Source organism: Crotalus tigris, unplaced genomic scaffold (genome assembly GCF_016545835.1).
Source record: "Crotalus tigris isolate CLP2741 ecotype Arizona unplaced genomic scaffold, ASM1654583v1 scf7180000019264.1261149, whole genome shotgun sequence".
In the NCBI taxonomy this organism is placed as follows: Eukaryota; Metazoa; Chordata; class Lepidosauria; order Squamata; family Viperidae; genus Crotalus; species Crotalus tigris.
Window position 1 is genome coordinate 494216 of NW_024097461.1, and position 15685 is coordinate 509900.

General features: G+C 39.2%; 1 long non-coding RNA gene across 1 annotated transcript; it reads left to right on the top strand.

The window, feature by feature from the left end:
• Positions 1 to 10127, top strand: LOC120316157. The gene is made up of 3 exons (XR_005558874.1): positions 1 to 281; positions 6654 to 6720; positions 9454 to 10127. It is a non-coding gene; the product is annotated as an uncharacterized LOC120316157 (long non-coding RNA).
• Positions 10128 to 15685: the final 5558 nt, after the last annotated feature.

Below are 15685 nucleotides of genomic sequence, written 5' to 3' on the forward strand. Positions count from 1 at the left end.
AGAGGTCAAGCTGATCAGAGCAGAGATGCTGAATAAGAACACAGAATTTTGGGAAAGTGAATGAATTCCAGACACGCTGACAGTAACATCAGAAGAGGCAGTTGGGAAAAGATGCACAATTCAAAAATCTGGCAGATGCTTTGTGGCATCAGATGCTTTAAAATGCTTGAAGTACCAAATGAAGTTGCTTTGGAAGAATGGTTGCAATGCATGGACCTGCGAGGTTATTGAATGCGTCAATTACACAGCAAACCATTTTATCATATCCTACCTGCTTCCTGGTAAGTACAAACATGCAACACGTTTGTCAACTTTTATTACTTGAGAATCTCCATTTCTTTTATCCTTTGGCTGTGTGATGGAGCTAAGACAGAAGGGCATTGGGGCCTTGAAACTACATATACTGTGGCTTAATACAGATTAGCTTTCATAATTTCCCAAGCAAATATAGCGAAGATAACCTTACTCCTGGCCTGCCCAACACAAACTGAAGCTTTAATTTAGTGATGCGCAATTTATTTGTGTCCAGGAGATGCATGTAACATTTCCTGAGGTGTAGAGAGGCGAAAGCTGAAATTAGCAAGGCTAAAATTCAAAGTTTTTGTTAGAGTTTACAGTTTTTTAATGGTGTTGAAGTCTCAGAATGAGGCACATTTGGCTTTGGGGTGAGTGGGGTTTTAGTGGCTATAGTGGCAGTAATGATAATGCATGGAGAGAAAAATTAATGAATCAATCAATGAAGAAAAGAATGCAGCACACCATGACACAAGGTCTAGTGGCTTATAAGAAAAGTAACCAGTTCTTTCTAGAATTTCTCCGGAGGAGAATGGCTCGTCGCATAGCCAAAGCAAGACAAACTGAAAACAGGAAACTTGTCCTGACTCTAATTAATTCTGGGCTGATGCATTTCTTAACATTTCCCTAAAGATAGCATTCGAGGGGAGGATTCGTACATGTTCTTTTTATGCTACAAGTAGCACAGAACCAATTTCTATTCTGAAGCAGTACAGCAAGAAACCTAGGAGGAACCTATGGATACCAGATATTGTTCTAGCTCAGATCTCCAGGGTACATGCTAATAATAATAATAATAATGTCCCCAGTTCTAACAATGGAGCATCACACATTAGAATCTGAAACACACACACACACACACAACCTGGTAGTAATTTTTTGAATGTTTACAAACAATAATGCTTCCAAGTTGGTAGGATATAGGTAACAGTATGTTAGCATGACTGGTAGACTCTGGATGAGAGATTTTTGCATGGAATAACATGAGATAAAGCTGAGCTTCGTTTGTGCTTGTGGCATAATGGACAAAATATGCCAGAATTGACTGGCACTCTCTATGATGCAGAAGACAATATATATTGCTATCTCTCTATTTTCATCTCCATTTCTATCTCTGTCTTTGTGTGTGTCACTGTCAAACTAAGAGTAAGGTGAATGGTATAATGGAGTGGATCAAAAGTGTTTTGATGTTGTCGAATGGAACTGATGAACACACAGAAGGAAGTAAATGTAATTGTGAATGAAAGAGGCAGGAGAGGTGGGGGTGGAAGATAATGTGCCCCACAACCACTTCTTCCTACCTGTAATCTACCAGTAGGATTATTTCTGAGCACAGGACTATTGCTCTTTTGAAAACGCCTTAAACCTGAGTTCAAAGATAGCTTGGCTATCAAGTTACAGGCATTAAGGTAGGATGGAGGTGGGGAAATAGGATGGGGTTGTCTGCGGACATTACTACTTTGTTTCTATGAAGCTGACTTATCCATTGTTCCTTGCTGCAAAATTTTCATAGAACCCAGAGGAACTTAGGAACAAAAGAACAATTTGTTCCTTATTGTTCTGATTATTGCAGCTTCAGAGCAATTCTAAGGAACTATAAGGGGAAGAAAAAGAAATTAAAAAAAGGTTCATGTTAGTGTCAAGGAGATAACGTGGGAAATGGTGGGTGAATGGAGCATCCCACTTTCCCAGTTCCCAACAAATTGGAAAAGTAAAGGAACAGCATGGGGCTAGTTAGGCAGGAAGAATCCCTAAAAGAAAAAGGCCAGTTCATAGGCCAGTCCATACTGGAAACAACTAGTTACTCCTGCCTTTCCTGAATGGAAGGGCAAGAAGCAGAGAATGACCAATGAGGTCTTACAGAGGTCATGGTCTGGTCTGAACACCAGCTCAGTCTTCTTGCCAAGCCACTGGAATCAAACTGCAAATGGACTTTCTGAAGCTGGTTTAAGAATGGTTGGGAGCACATGAGACAGCAGCTGAGGCTGAAGGGCAGAATTGCCCTAAATTAAATTGGACCTGCAAAAAGGTTTACTTGGGAACTGACAGCTTTCATCATTCAGATTAAACTGCCTCCTCCTCCTCCTCCTCCTTCTCCTCCTCCTCCTCCTCTTCCTCCTCCTCCTCCTCTTTCTCCCCCTCCTCCTCCCTTTAATTTCCAGAGTTCAGGTAGTGATTGTGTTACAGCCAAAACAGACAACACGTTCAATTTCAAATGTTTTGAGGATTCCAGGGATTGTAAAACTACAAATCTCATTGGGAAAATATCTCCTAAAGAGGAAAAGAAATACCAAAAACTGTTGGAAGCACCAACTATGGGTCTTGCTTAAGGAATGCAATACTGGGGCTTGCAGATTCTTTGCATTTTTGGCTATTAGGACAGTGTTTCTGGCATAGCACAGATTATTGATATTTCATTCATCAATTTTAAAACCACTCTTGACTTCTTCCAACCCAGCTTCCCATAATATATATAGATTGAATAAATAAAGGGAGAATATGTGCCTTGTTGCATTCCTTTGCCAACTTGGAACCAATCTGTTTTACCATGTTCTGCCCATACTGTGACTTCCTGATCTGCATAAATATTTCATGAAGACAATGAGATGTTCCAGGATTCCCATTTTTGAGCATTTTCCAGAACTTGATGCAATCAATTTAATCAAAGGCTTTTCTATAATTGATGAAGCACAACTGATTTCTTTTTGGTAATCTTCGGCCTTTGCAATTATCCAGTGTGACTCTGCAAAAATGTCTTATGTTTTTTGGCCTTTTCTAAAGCCAGTTTAAACATCTGGCATATTTTTTACTATTTGGACTCTAAACTGTTTTGGATGATCCTAAGCACTTGCTAGCATATAGAAATTAAGGATATTATATGATAGTTCGCACACTGGAATGTGGATTAACCTCTTCCAGTAGGACTGTCACTGTGTCATCCTCCAGATTTATTGGCAAACCAATTTGAGGATGGAGTTCCTTTGAAAGACTTTCCTTGTTCTTCAAACCTCAGTGTCTTTACAGATATTGCAATACTACCTCTTGTCTCTTCTAACAGCTGTCTGAACTCTTTGTTAAAATTCATTTCTGAGATTTTTGTCTTTCTTGGCTCTGGCTTCTCTTCTCTCTTGGCAATTTCCATGATTTGTGCTGACATCCAGTTTGCTTTCTTCTATTTCTTTGTTTTTGGTAGTCCCTTTTTCACTAAATGAGTTCCTAAAGTTCATTCTATAATTCCTTGATTCTCTAACAATGAAATTTAAGACTTCAGATGAATCCTGATGTTCTCCTTGAAAATGATGGTATATGTCAATGATGGCGAACCTTTTAGAGACCGAGTGCCCAAACTGCAACCCAAAATCCACTTATGCATCGTCGAGTGCTGGGTGGGTGTGGCCTGTTGGCTGGGTGTGGCCCATTGGGTGAGCGTGGCCCATTGGGTGGGTGTGGCTGCAGTGGTAATGGCAGACTGGGTGGGACTAAAAAGTTCAATCAATCAATTCTGACATTGCAAGATTTTTTTTCCCCGCGAGAAGTTGAAATTGACTGATTCATTGAACCTTTTTTTTTTTTTGCAGATGGCAGTGGAGGCCTACAGCGAAAAGGTTTTATAAAACCAAGCTGAAGGCCTAGGACTGGGGCGACGGCACATGTGCCCACAGAGAGGGCTCTGAGTGCCGCCTCTGGCATCCGTGCTATAGGTTCACCACAACTGGCATATGTTCAAGATTATAGCTAGAAATTTAACTAGTTTTTTTCTCCTTCTTCAGCTTAATTTGGAGTTGAGCAATTCGTGAGCAGTTATAAGTTGGCACCTGGCCATGTCCTTGATGCTATAATTGAGCTCCGCCACATCCTTTTGGCAATAATATAGTCAATTTGATTTCTATATACTCCATCTCGTGATGATCATGTACAGAGACATCATTTTGATTGTCTAAAAACAGTGTTAGCTAGGAAGAAAAAATCAGAATGTTAGAAATTGATAAGACAATCTCTTGCTTCGTTTTGGTTTCCTAAGCTGTACAATTCAAGTACATTTTTTTTCTTTCATGTTACCAACTTTAGTATTCCAGTCTCCAATCACAAAAAGTACATCTTGCTTGCATGTTTGGTCAATTTCATTTTGAATTTAATCATAGAAGTAATAAACATTTTTCCTTTTCTGCAACAGAAGTATAAGCTTGAATGATTGACATATTAAAGCGTTCTTCACAAAGTCTAATTGATATTATTTGGTCACTGATTCCATTGTAATCAAGTATTTTTCTTGCCATACCCTTCCTAATTATAAAAGCAGCACAGGCGCTTCTTTCTTTTCATGTCTTGAGTAATAAACAGTGCAATCGTTGACTGAAAGTGTCCAACCCCAGTTCATTTCAATTCCCTGATGCCTAAGATGTCAATCTGTAGTTGTTTCATTTCATTTTTCATTGTGTTAAGCTTTCCTGTGTTCATATCTCTTACGTTCCATAGTCCTACTGTAATTCTATCTTTGCAGCTTCAGCTTTTCTTTTCCTGTATGGCAACATCAGCAATTAGACATCCTGAAGGCTTTAATTTAGCCATAAATTACCAATATGATAAATACCAATATGATAAGTTATTGCACAGACCATAAAATTACAACAAAACCTATGATGTATTCAATGTGCGTAGCTTACATAACTGAAAAGAAACAGAAGTTTAATGGGTAGAAGATATAGAACAAAAGCCTCTAAATGATTTAGTAATATGGGCTTCAGAGGTTTTCTAAAATAAATGTGTATTTCCCCTTGTATCAATGGCTGTAAAGATCCAGTGTCCAGGATCATTACAGATTCTTTGTAATACTTGAGATATTATGCTACCTTTTCCTGTTTTTTTAAGCACTGCATTCTGAAAAGAAGCTATATTCAGCCTATTAGCTACAATAAATATTGGACTTTTCTAATCATTATTTTGTTTTATAGCTTAAGTGGTTTTAAGAATATATAGTGAGGCATACTATTCTTGGTTCATCAGGAATGGGTTTAGATGCAAGTCTCTTGGACTGCAAGGCATTCAAACTAGTCAGTCCTAGAAGAGATCAACCCTGACTAATCTTTAGAAGGCTAGATCCTGAAGCTGAAACTCAAATACTTTGGCCACCTAATGAGAAGGAAGGACTCACTGGAGAAGGGCCTAATGCTGGGAAAGATTGAGGGCAATAGAAGAAGGGGACGACAGAGAATGAGATGGCTGGATGGAGTCACTAAAGCAGTAGGTGTGAACTTAAATGGACTCCAGAAAATGGTAGAGGACAGGAAGACCTGGAGGAACGTTGTCCATGGGGTCGCGATGGGTCGGACACGACTTCGCAATTAACAGCAACAAGAACAATGTTCACCTGAATTCAAACACAGTAAAGATCAAAACAGGTCTAATCCTAACAATGATTTATAGCATTTTATAGCATCTTCTAATTATTGTTGTCTTGATATAACAATATATATCAATATATCAATGTATATCAATATCAATATATATCAATATATATATTGATATTTATTAATATATCAATAGATAGATAGTTAGATTGATATATATTGATAGATATATTGATATAACAAGCTTTACATTTCCCAACAACAAGTGATGTTAGAAAATGTTCTAAATAATTCATGAGGAAATTCTGCACATTTCATACTTCAGAGGCAAATTATACACTTTTAATATCTTCAAATATTCTACAAAATTCAGAGAGCCTATATCAGCCACTCCGAGCCTAGGGTATTTCAAGTGTTTTGGGAATATAAGTCCCAGTATTTCCAGACAGCTTAATCAACCTGGCTATGAACTCTGAAATTATAATCCCCAGATAACTGGAGGCAATTAGTTGAGGAAACACGGTCTTACTTCATGAAGTATCAATCATTGAATCTTGAAAGGACCATATAGTGCGTTAAGTTGATTTGCCATTAGAAGGGCTTTTGGTTTAGTATTTTATTCATATTTTTATTGGCACACTGGAAACCCCAAGGATTGGAAAATAAACAATAATGATAATAGCCTCTTATTTTTGTGACCTTATCTGATTTATTTTCCTTAGAAGCAAAAGATAGTGGTAACTCCATGGTTTTGTATACCTGATATGGAGACAAAGAAATAATATATTTTTCTTTCAATGACTTGTGATAAGGAAAAAAATAGAGTGGTTGTCTCTTCTGGAGAATAGTATTAATGACTACTGCTGTTTCAAATAATCATTAGTAAATCAGCTGAAGGTGTTACAAAGCTGCTTAGACATTCTAGTTCTCTATTTGTATGCAATTGAGCCTTGCATTTTTTTTTGTTGACATTACCCTGACACTCTAGCTCAAAAATCTGTTTTGTTTCAGGAAGAACAGCAAAGCTGAAGTTTTGCCAACTGCTAACAACCAGACAAATGTCTAAAGGACACAGGAGGTCAGAGCCTAATAGTTTGTGCATTTCCTCCACCATTCAAATTAAAGAGAAATGTTCCCAGAGGATTGGCATTTCATTCAAATGCATCCGTAAATTGGCCAATTCAGAATTCTGATAGGAACAAGGAAAAAAAAAAACCCCTAATCTGGGACCATTTCCATACCCCAAATGGATGAGTTAGTCAGAAAATGTGCTTGCTGTATTTACTCTCTGTGTTTGTGATTTGCATGTTCCATTTTTAAAAATAATTGTTTATTTTTAATAATTGTTGCCCATACTTTTATAATGATGGTTTTTATGCTGTTGTTTTATTCGATTGCTTTATGCCACTCAGAGTCACTTCTGGTGAGATGGGCCAGCTACATAAATTTAATAAATAAGTAAATAACAAATACATAAAAATCAGCTGAACAATTAATATGTTCTCTATCAATACTTTGTGGCATACCTTTGCTCCATCACATTTACTGTAAGTTAGTTAAGGCTTAATTAGACATGCTAATGTTTCCTTCAATTATCAGATCGTCTAACTGATATTGTGTTTGACCTAACTTGAACACACCTGCATATTTTAACAAAGCAAAAGTTTTAACACAGTAGACACAAAATAACAGCATTGGAAGGGACCATGGAGATCTTCTAATCCAGGGGTCTTCAAACTTGGCCTTTTTATGACTTGTGGACTTCAACTCCCAGAATTCCTCAGCCAGCATGCCTTGCTAAGGAATTCTGGGAGTTGAAGTCCACAAGTCATAAAAGAGCCAAGTTTGAAGACCCCTGTTCTAGTCCAACCCCCTGCTCAAGCAGAAGACTCTGTATCATTTCAGACAAATGGCTGTCCAGTCTTCTTAAATACCTCCAGTGATAGAAGACCCACAAATTGTGAAGACAAGCCGTTCCACTGGTTAATTTTTCTTACTGTTAAGACATTTCTCTTTAGCTCTAGTTTGCTTCTCTCCTTGCTTAGTTTCCATCCATTGTTCCTTGTCTTGCCTTCTGTGCTTCTTTGTGGTAGCTCCTCAAACATTGGAACACTTTTTTATTATATTTTAATAGTATATTATTTTGTTTTTTGAGAATCTCTTCTAGATGCTTTAAAAGGGACAAATACATTTATCTTATCTTATCTGCAGCCACCTGTTCATGATTCCCTATATAGGTCCTTTCATTCTAGCCTGATACTTTCTGATTCATTTTTTAATCAAACAATTCTATACACACCAGGGAATGCACCTGTATCCATTGACTCCACTCACTCTAGAAGATTTATACAAACACCAGGAGAGCTATTCAGGCATTATCAAAAACAAAAACCTAAAAATGCAATGCTATACAGTTATAGGAAATTGTTACCCTAATAGTAATAGTAGTAAAGTTGGAAGGGACCTTGGAGGTCATCTAGTCCAACCCCCTGCTCGGGCAGGAAACCCTAAACCATTTCGGACAAATGGCTGTCCAGTCTCTTCTTAAAAACTTCCAGTGTTGGAGCATTTACTGCTTCTGGAGGCAAGCTGTTCCACTGATTAATTGTTCTCACTGTCAGGAAGTTTCTCCTTAGTTCTAGGTTGCTTCTCTCCTTGATTAGTTTCCACCCGTTGCTTCTTGTCCTGCCTTCAGGTGCTTTGGAAAATAGCTTAATTCCCTCTTCTTTATGGCAGCCCCTGAGATATTGGAATACTGCTATCATGTCCCCCCTTGTCCTTCTCTTCGTTAAACTAGACATACCCAATTCTCGCAACCGTTCCTTATATGTTTTAGCCTCCAGTCCCCTAATCATCTTTGTTGCTCTTCTCTGTACTCTTTCTAGAGTCTCAACATCTTTTTTACATCGTGGTGACCAAAACTGGATGCAGTATTCCAAGTGTGGCCTTACCAAGGCATTGAAGAGTGGTATTAATACTTCACGTGATCTTGATTCTATCCCTCTGTTAATGCAGCCTAGCACTGTGTTGGCCTTTTTGGCAGCTGCAGCACACTGCTGGCTCATATTTAAGTGATTGTCTACTAGGACTCCGAGGTCCCTCTCACAGTTACTACTATTGAGCATGGTGCCACCTATGCTGTACTTGTGCATTTGGTTTTTCTTGCCTAAATGTAGAACCTTGCTTTTTTCACCATTGAATTTCATTTTGTTAGTTAGTGCCCAGTGTTCAAGTCTGTCCAGATCCTTCTGTATCTGAAGCCTGTCTTCTGGAGTGTTGGCTATTCCTGCCAGCTTGGTGTCATCTGCAAATTTGATGAGTTCCCCATCTATCCCTTCATCCAAATCGTTGATGAAGATGTTGAAGAGTACTGGGCCCAGAACAGAGCCCTGGGGCACCCCACTACACACTTCCCTCCATATAGATGCAGTTCCATTGAGGACCACTCGCTGAGTACGGCCGGTCAGCCAGCTACGGATCCATCTGGTGGTGGTTCTGTCTACCCCACATTTTTCTATCTTGTCAAGTAGTAGGTTGTGATCTACTTTATCAAATGCCTTACTGAAGTCCAAGTAAATTATGTCCACAGCATTCCTCTGATCCACTAATTTTGTCACTTGGTCAAAGAATGCAATAAGATTTGTCTGGCATGATCTGTTTTTGACAAACCCATAGTTTCAGATCCAGAACTCAATATTATAATGGAAATAGAAATGTTATATATCTCACCATGGGGTGGAACAAGTGTTATTGAAAGACAACTTGAAGTTTTCCCATTTTTCATTGTTATCATTGTTTATCTCTAAACCAGGTTGAATTAAGCAGTTCTTCAAATAAAGGACATCCTCAGAGGAAGAAGTAGAATGTGCAAATAAGAGAACACTTGCAAACAAGAGAACCACCTATCAAGAAAGAGAACACTTGTATTTTATTTCCTGTGAGTCTCCTAAGGAGTACAGCTTATTTTTCTCTAGATGTGCAAATGTATTCTACAGGAATGTTTATATACAATTCTCACTGCATCTAAGCAAACTGCCTCTGGGGAAAAAAATTGCAACTCATCCTTTTAATCCGCCTGTTTGTGATGGGGCAGTTGACAAACATCAGGAAATATCATTTATCACATAGTGAAACATGACATGCTCCCAAGGCTTTACTCAGGGAATCTTTAATGTCTACATAGCAATGCAAACAAAGTCAGTTTCTTTCATGAATGTTGAACTGAACTTTTGAATTTGCCAAATCAGTTGGGATCTACAATATCAGTGCAGTACTTGTTTGGTGTGTCTTAAAATAGGTCTGTTTAAACCAAATTCTTCACAACAGTCAAATAGAAATTGATGAGCAGGGAAAGAGATTTGTTAATTCTGAACACAATGAAATCATGCTGTATCCTAAGCCAGTTTGGTTTAGTAGTTAAGATGCTGGCCTAGAAACTAGGAGACTGTGAGTTCTAATCCCACCTTAGGCATGAAAGCCAGCTGGGTGACCTTAGGCCAGGGGTCTTCAAACTTGGCCCTTTTATGACAAGTCATAAAAGGGCCAAGTTTGAAGACCCCTGCCTTAGGCCATTCACTTACTCTCTCTTAGCCCAACTCACCTCACAGATAAGATAAGATAAGATAACCTTTATTGTCATTTTTTTACTGTGGGCACAACGGCACACATCAAAAATGAAATTTAGTTGTCCGGTCTCAAAGTGAAACACATTCATGACACATACCTAAACATACTATGTACAATATATGTATAGACCCACACCCCTACATATACATAACAAATAAATATTAAATACTGTCCATCTTGAATTATGTAACGGAAGGAGGAAGCTTGAGAGATCACAAGGCTAATGCTGTAGGGAATGAAACTATGGCTGAATCTGGATGTTCTGCTTCGGATACCACGAAGCCTCCTCCCAGAAGGTAACAAGGAAAACAGGTTGTGAAGAGGATGTCTAGTGTCCCAAATAATCTTATGGACCCTGCTCAAGCAACACTTCTGTGCTATGTTCTGGATGGGAGGGAGGGAGCTGCCAACGATCTTATCGGCCATCCAGGGTTGTTGCTATGGAGAAAATAGGAGGAGGAAAGAGTATTAGGTACGTTTCCCACTTTGAATTACTTGTAAAGTAATAAATATGGAATAAAAATATAATGCATAAGTAAATCAGCTGCTTAATGTGTTAGCCTTCAAGGTATACTCATTTAACAGTTGTTCTGAAATGAAATAATATTGGACTATAGGAGTTCATTCAATCATTGTATATTTCCATGGGAGGAAATGGCATGAAAGCCAGTTGGAAAATGTTGGGCAAAGCACTCTCTCTCAGTCCATGATGTCAGGCTTGGATGATAAGCAGGTCAGAAAACTCCTGTTACAAACACTGGATCAGCATTTGGTTGATCCTGCATTTGCTGGGAAATGCTAGGAAGAAAAAAAAATGTGGGGAAACAAGTAAGCAAAATGTGCTTTACCCAATCAATGCCATGGGTCCAGAGGCTTTAGTATATTTTTAATGGGAGCTTTTTTTTTTACCATACGGTTTTCTATCACAACGAGAATATAAGTAAAATTTGTTTGCCCAGTTTTTTGATGCCTCTTCTCTCCTGCTCCTTTCTCTTCCTCAGCTGGACCCAGATAGTAATGACTTTTGAGGGGCAACAAGCAGATACAATTATTAGAAAGCATAATGTTGAAATCACGGATTCAGGAAATGCCAGCAAACTGTCAAAAGTCTTGAAAAATAAATGCAATCTTTATTTCCCCCAACAATTTTTGTGGAAGTGACAACCTGTTGGGTGTTGAACTTCAGTTTCCCTATAATTCATCCTGTCTGACTGTAGGGCAAATTGACCGGGGCGCAATGAGAGTTGCAGAGTGATGTAGCTGGATAACTTTAAGTTGGAAAACACTGTTGGAGGCCATGAGCTGCTGCCTCTGCCATTCATATTTCATGTTTCCCTACATGTCATGGCTGAAAAAGTCTTTTTAAGGAAGTTTTCTTAACGGGCATTTGCCCTGAGGAAGTCATTAGAAACATAGTGGGTGTTTATTCCCTTTTTGCATTTCCTTGCTTTTGTAATCCTAGTCTCCTTTTTAAAATCAGCATTATATGTCATAGATATTTCTCATCTTTAGCTCTCTGTGACAAAACTAAGATATAAATGAAAAGAAAAAAGAAAAGAGAATCCACAGCATGTATTTACCTAAGCTTGGAAATTCAGGTTGTCCTGGAAATTAAGAGTTTGTCCCAAGTCATCCCAGCATTGACATACACTGTGTGTGTGTGTGTGTGTGTGTGTGTGTGTGTGTGACTGATTAGATTGATTTTCACCTCAGACCAGTTTGAGAACTGAACATAGAGGACATTAATCTCAGAATTCTGTTATGTTAAGATCATTCTTTGGTCATTCTTTAACCACCACCTATCTGCAGGGTGGCGGGGGGTGGTGGTGGAGAGAAAGGAGATGGATAAAGGCATTATTTACATGGTCTGCTCTAGATTCTTTAGGGATTCAACTGGAGAAATTTCACAATGGTTAGACAGATAACTCTATTGGGCACATAGTTCCATTATGCAATAAAAAGATGACTATTGTGCTTGATGAAGTTGCCTTCAAGTGTCTTCTTTTGCTGCATCAATCTGATGGTACCACTTAGTTCACAAAGAAAGAGATGAAGTAACTATGGAACATCTAGAGCAAAGATGACCTGATATAGGTACAAGATCAGGTTAGCGTCTACATGATGGCAGTGAGGGAGGACTAGACTAAATAGTTCTCTAAACTTAGTACATTTAGCATAATGTCATCAGGAGACCTTATTTAACAGAATTCCTTCCCTTTGGACTGATATATCATTCTATAGGTGACTATGACCGGTTTGTTAGACATTTTTTCATACCCACTTAAAGAGGGGTAGGTAGAAGGCGATAGGGCGGCAACTATAAAAGGCTCTGAATGGGGATTATTTATCTTGCAGTTAGGATTCGGGTATAGGATGAAGCCACATTGGTGATTTTTTGGATGACCTGCAGTAGGACCTGAATGAAGGTGATGCATCCTTTTTGGTCCTGTTAGATATCTTTATGATTTGGGTCTTTTTGGAAATACATGTCCCTGGGAAGGGGCTAGAGCAGTGGTGGTGAACCTATGGCACGTGTGCCAGAGGTGGCACTCAGAGCCCTTTCTGTGGGCACATGTGCCATGCCCCAGAGATGGAATCATCCCTCTTCAACCAGCTGCCCGCTAACTCGCCGAGGTCTCATGTGGCCGGATGAATCTCAGCAACCATGTGCTCGCTGACCTCTGATCTCCGATGGTGTCAGGCAGCTGTTGCCCCGGCCCCTGCCTCATCTTGCCCTGTGACAATGGCACCCCCGCCCTGCCTCACCTCACCCTGCAGGCAAGCCTCCTGCCTACCACCCCACCTGCCAGAGACCCCCTGGATCTCCCCCAACCCTTCTGGGCCCCCACAGACATCCCTCCTCATGAGCAACATTGAGGTGGTCACACCCACCTTGGCCACACTCACCCAATTGCTATGACCACCACAGCCATGCCCACCCAGTGGGCCACGTCCACCTGGCACCCGACAATTAATAAATGGGTTTTGGGTTGCAGTTTGGGCACTCGGTCTCTAAAAAGTTCGCTATCACTAGACTAGAGCCTTGTAGGATGGTCTTTTTGGAAGGAGCCCTCTTACTTTAGTATAGCTTGTTCTGTAAGTTCAGGGTATGCCTGGCACCCCTGCTTAACATTTAGGAAATTTTTTTAAAAAAAAACACCTATAGTGCTCATCCACAGGGCCTTTTGTGTGAAGAACCCCAGGTTAGGCAGTCTGTAGTAGGATTTTTATTGTGGTTTTGATTTACTATGGCTTTTAAACATTGTACGAAACATTGAGTAGGCAATGCCGATATAAAAATATAAATAGCCATCTGAAGGAAGTAGGAAAATGGCTGTGCAATGTCCATGTGCAATCTATAAGATCTCTAATGGTTAAAGAAGATGTAACTCGATCTCAAATCAAAACATTCAATATAATTCTCTTGCTTTTTCCAAATTTCTCAATAAAGCAAACAAGGGATACTTTGCGTAAATGGTGTAAACTCAAATGAACATCTTGCAGTAAATGCTCATTTATATTAAAAATTAATTAACACATGCAATCAAAGAAATCAGATTTGGTCTTTTTACAGTCAAGTTTTCATTTTTTACTGCTTGTTTCTGCAGCTTCCTATGTCATCTCTGTGCATCATACAGGGTACCTGTTTGAAATAAAGACTTTAAGAGCTGGGGGGGGGGAGCTGTAACTGTTGCATAGGAAATACTTCTTTCTGAAAAGGAACTCTGGAGTGTTGGGTTAACCAATGTAAAGATCACAAATTATTCTCCGTAATTGTTTGTCCCAAAAAGTAACTTGATCCCAATTGTGTTCTAAGATCCCAAATGTGTTCATATGCCTGGCATTTCTATTTAAAGTGTAGCTGAAACTATATACTAACAATACTTATTTATAGCATGCTTGAAATGATTCCTTTCATTAGGTTACAAGAAATGGATAATACTGAAAAGGAAATGAACGAGGATAAGAGAGTTGGTAGTTTTTGGATGCCACAATACAAAGAGGTTGTCCACACTGAGGAACCCGAAGGAAGGTAGAAAAGGGCCACGAAGATGTTAAATGGCTCAGAGTTAAATCCTATGAAGAACAGTGAACTGAACCAAGGATGTTTAGGCTATGGGAAGATATGATGGTAATCTTTAAATACTTCAAATACTGTTACAGTAAAAAGCATGGATTTATCCATTAGAGCTTTCAAGGGTAGGAGAAGAAGTAGGTGGATGCTTTAGAAAGGGAGATCCAAATATAGTAAAAAGCGTGGATTTATCCACTAGAGCTTTCAAGGGTAGGAGGAGAAGTAGGTGGAAGCTTTACAAAGGGAGATCCAAATTCTGAGTAAGAAGAAATTTCCTGACCATGAGAACTATTAAGCAGTGGGACAGCCTGCCTTCTGAAGCTGTGAGTATCTGGAAGTTTTCAAGCAAAGGCTGGGTAGCTATTTGTCTGGGATGGGAACTCTTTCTCTGGGCACAGTGTTCACAAAAACATGTGCCTTTCAAACACATTTGTTAGTCTGGAAAGATGCTACCAGGCTCCTTCTGTCAGGTAGCAGCAAATAATTATCACACTGACTTTTTTTATAGAGAAGCTCACAGTGCATTTCTCACTGGTAGAGGCTATGGTTTCCTGTCTAGACTAATCATAAAGCCACCAATTAGTTTTCCATTTGACTCTATGTAGCTTCTGTACTGTTATCCCATTGTTTTCTTTGACATTTACAAAAACATGACTGCATGAGCACATGGAAATATTGCAATAACCTAGAACTCTTTTGTATAGTATTGAACCGGTAAGAGCATGGACACTTCAAGGTAAAGGGTACCACTTCCCATTTATCTTGAAATGTACCCTTACAAGAGGAGAAATCTTCAACCTCAAAACCATTGCTTAGTTTGTTAGTCCTGCCATCAATACATGTCTATAATCTGTTGCATTTATTTAATTATTTAAATGATTTATATAAAAGCCAAGCTTATTGCACACAATCCCGAGTGGCTAGCAACAGTGCTAAGATCACATACAATGTAAAAAAAAAAACAACTAGGTAATCTAACACATCGTAGACCAGTGTTTCTCAACCTTGACAATTTTAAGGCATGTGGACTTCAACTCCCAGAATTCCACAGCCAGCATTGCTGGCTGTGGAATTCTGGGAGTTGAAGTCCACATGCCTTAAAATTGTCAAGGTTGAGAAACACTGTCGTAGACATTCCTCCATCTATGTGATCTCCAGACTCCAACCTTATTATCCCAATGCCTGGGGGAACCTCCCCCCTGAACTTTACAGCTTTCTGCAAGGTTCAAAAGCTATATGTTTGCCAGATCTCAAAGGGAAGGTATTCCAAAAGGGCAGGGGCTCCTGTGGAAAGGCATGCTTCTTTGGTCCTGCTAGCTGGCTATATTTAAGGGAAGAGACC